This window comes from Ochotona curzoniae, unplaced genomic scaffold (genome assembly GCF_017591425.1).
Source record: "Ochotona curzoniae isolate NIBS_2020 unplaced genomic scaffold, NIBS_Ocur_1.0 contig_523, whole genome shotgun sequence".
Classification (NCBI taxonomy): domain Eukaryota; kingdom Metazoa; phylum Chordata; class Mammalia; order Lagomorpha; family Ochotonidae; genus Ochotona; species Ochotona curzoniae.
Window position 1 is genome coordinate 6262599 of NW_024466459.1, and position 3989 is coordinate 6266587.

Here is a 3989-nt window from a genome sequence, read left to right on the forward strand (position 1 = left end):
ATATGAGCTGCTAACCTTTAAATATAAATACAGGCACAGACTGGACAAATTTGGGCACAGAATGGCCAGAAGAGAGAGAACATACCTGTGGTTGTATGTTGACACAGTTACTGCTCGACTGAAGTGTTCCTTGTCCTCTAATTAACTGCTTTAGAATCTTTCGGTATGTCTAATTTCTACTCAATTTATTTAATAATGACAAAGTGGCGTTTTAATCAACACACCAATATGTTGCTCTAAAAAGAAAGCCAATGAGCTTCTCAAAACTTTTTCTTTTTTAATTTTCACATATTGGTTTCCTCTCAGTGAATTCCAACTCCGAAATGATTTTATCACCAGAAACCGTTACCACCACTGCTGTTGCTCAAATTTACTCCGGATTATCCTGTGAGTGAGTGCAATCTGTAAAACCCAGGCTTTGGTCAACATTTGCTATCACAACACTCTGTGGCATTGAAGTACCAGTGAAAGTTCCAGAAAATTGTCAGTGGAGATTTGCTACCCAGAAGAGTGGACAACGTTTTGAGGTCAATGAGAAGTAGAAGCAGCGTGCTCATTCCCTGCCCCACGAGGAGGCATTCCACTTTTGCTTTTACAAAAAGAAGAAGTGATTCATAACAATTTTCTTTGTGTGATGAAGAGTTCGTTTCTGTGCTGTAGCTCTGTGTTTTGAATTTTTAATTTATATGGCTTATAATCCACATTTTTTTTTTGTAGAAGTAACAGACTCTGATCATCCAGCAGCAAATCCTCATCTAATGTTCATTACATTCTTGCAGCAGAGTGGAATGTTCGCAAATGTAGTTGTATTTGTTCAGTCACTCCAAGCAAAGCAATGACTTACTTAGGTTGGCACCTGTGAGACCAAATATTGTTTTTACTTAACTGAATTAGCAATTATGGATCAGGAAAGAAATATTAAGACCCTCTGAGACCTGATGGCCAGGTGATGTTTTCCCAGGTTGGATCTTACGTGGGCCAATTAAAAAAAAAATGAAATTATATCTGCCTTTAACTTTCTCCATCTCCATGACCCCCATGTATTTTGTAGAAGTAATTAGTACTTTCAGTAATGGGACCTCACACTCCCCATGGCCTAAGTCCCAAGTTATGGGTATAACTGCAGAATATCTTTGAGCCTTGATGGGGAAACTTTACTGTGACAAGGATTATCAAATTAAATTGGATACCGGAGTGTCTGACCTCATGTGTTTTTCACAGAGGCACAGGGGTCCAGTTGTAGAACTTCAGCAAGGACTACCTTCTGGGTATGAAATAGGGAAAAGAAGAATGACCAGAAATGGGGCCACCTTGTTGCACACCTCTGCCTCCTAGGGTGCCCTAGACTGCAAGGCCTGCTGAGTGTTCAGCCTTTCCTAAATTACGGTTAGTCATAAACTCTTCTACAGGCATCACTGTAGACTTGCCTTGGCTTGTCTTACAGAACAAATATTCCCACAGACAGAACAACTGGGAGGGTCAATGGCGGGTTACAGACTTTCAGCCAGCCAGAAAACGATAGTCATCACACCACATGGATAAATGCGATCTCCTTGATTATTTATTCATTTATTTATTTTTACCATTTTGGACTCACACTGATCTTCCTGGATACTGTCCCTCTTCTGTTATTTCTTTGTAAATATCTAGGAAATAATATAACTACCACATTTTGCTTGCCACCAAGATTTTGCAAAGGTTAATTTCCCATATTGATTTTAAATGCCTCGGAAATCTTCTTTATGTATCCTAAAAACCATAAACTCTCAGCAATGATCCCTGAAACTTCTCCCCTCGGAAAAGATGGTACTTATTTTTAACCAGTTTTGAATATGTACACTTTTCTCCTAGGCTAGGATGCATTGAAAATGTTGTGGGAACATGGAATTTAAATATATATAGATATATATTTTGGTGCAAATAGTCATCCACGCACACACAGACACATTGAACACAAGTGCTTCAGGTCTGTTTTGTGCCTGAGAGTGGCCCTGTGTTACGCACTTTACCAGACACAATATGCACTGGACACAGGAAGCTATACAGAGACTACTGGACCATTTGTCACATCCATGACTGCGGGATGAGTTAAGACAGCGCTTTGATTTCTGGCTATTCGTGCCATAGAAAAATTAATGTTCTTGGGTATTTTGATTGATGACTCCATTCTTCAGCCATTCACGTATTCAAATACAAACTTGGAAAAAATGAATTCATTGTAGTTCTTGGTCCTCAAGGGAAGTAAAAATCTGAAAGAGTTGGACTTTAAATTTCTTATGTTTTAGAGTCATGATACTCCTCAGAGAAGGTGAACCTTAAGTTTGGCACAGAAATATGATCAAGAGAGAGTCCAGACACAGGGAATTCTGGAGAGAAGCACAAGCAGCAAACAAGCCTATAGCTGTAAAACGGGACCCCAGGTTAAAAAGAAAGTATAGAAAGATAAAACCACAACAACAAACAAACGAAAAGGTCATCACGTGGTGGCAGAGAACAGGGATGGTGAGTTAGAGGACATTGCTATCCCCTCTCGCATGTGCCCATCGGGCAGTGTTTTCTGGTGAAACTGATTTTCGTCAGCACTTCTTTGATAGGGCCCTAGCCCCTGACTGTCTGACAAAATCCAGGAAATGCTGGCTGCAGCCCTCAGATCACACTTACAGGAGTCAGACGCTAAAGTCTGGCACAACAAAATGCGCCGATCTTTCATTCTCTTGCCCCTTTTTGCTGGATCTGCGTCCTAACTTCCTTTCATTTCAGTCTGATGTGTTTGAGTTCAAGTTGTGTTTGGTGATGCTAAAAATTTCTGTCGTTTCCAAAGATTCTCAGACAAATTCTATCTCATCTGTTGTCCTTACACACACACACACACACACACACACACACACACACACACACACACCACCTGTATGGGACTCCCCTGGAGTTGCTGGAATGGTGCTGCACATTTTTGGAGGAATAACAGAATTCTAAGAGCATCCGTTATGTGCCACACACCTGGTGGAATTGACACACACAGAGCACAAGGTTTATGACAAAACATTTAAAACGTGTCACTCTATCAGCTGCGTTAGAGTTTCAAAAGAAAAGAAAGTGAAAAAATCCAACAGACTGGGGGGTGGGGGATAGCCCTGGACGGTGCCCTGTAGCTGTAGGTCTGCTAAAATATTAGGGGAAAATGCCAGTTTGACAATCTTCCCTTGAGAAGCACGGGTGAATTCTTTTATTCCCCGAGAACGTAAAGGTTGTTTGTTTTGTTTATCAAATATTCAGTGTCATTGACAATCTCACGGGGCAACCAGAGTGGTTGATAAGACTGAGATGGGGTATAGCCACCGGAACTTGCCCCAGTTACACACATCTCCCAGCCAGTGCAAGTGTGGACAAAAAGAATAGTCTATGAAGAAGCTCTCTAGGAGAGGGCTCCAGACACTTAAGTAGCTCCTTCGTGTGTTCCTCTGGCCTGTCAGACAGTTAATTAGGCCACAGTTGTTTATTTTGAGACATTTAACTAGAGACCTTCTTGAGAGAGGTCTACACTAGAGGTTTGCCCTGATTTTTCTCTAAGTGTGGGAACCTTTGTCTAATTGGATTGACTGTAAGTGTACTGATCACGATGTGAGTCCTGTGAGCAGTGCATAAGCCATGGCCATTCACATGGAAATGAGGTTAATTACACAGCATAGATGCATCTAATGGTTGCACCTGCGGTGCACAACAACCTCTCTTTAACTCAGTTTCACAAACAATTACAAAGAGCAGCTGCATTGGTTTCCACAGTTAGACTTAAAAAATCTGTAATGATCCCCAACAGAATAGAGGTACCGGGGCTAGGAGTGAGGAAGGAGAGGATTCTTCCGGTTCAAATGTCCTTCTCCAGCCACCTGCTGATTGTGCTAATCCCGGGAGCCTTCAACACAGACGTGCAGCTATAATCAGCGGTTGTCAGTCCTGCTGGATTTGGCCCTCCCCTTCGGAGTGGGATTAGA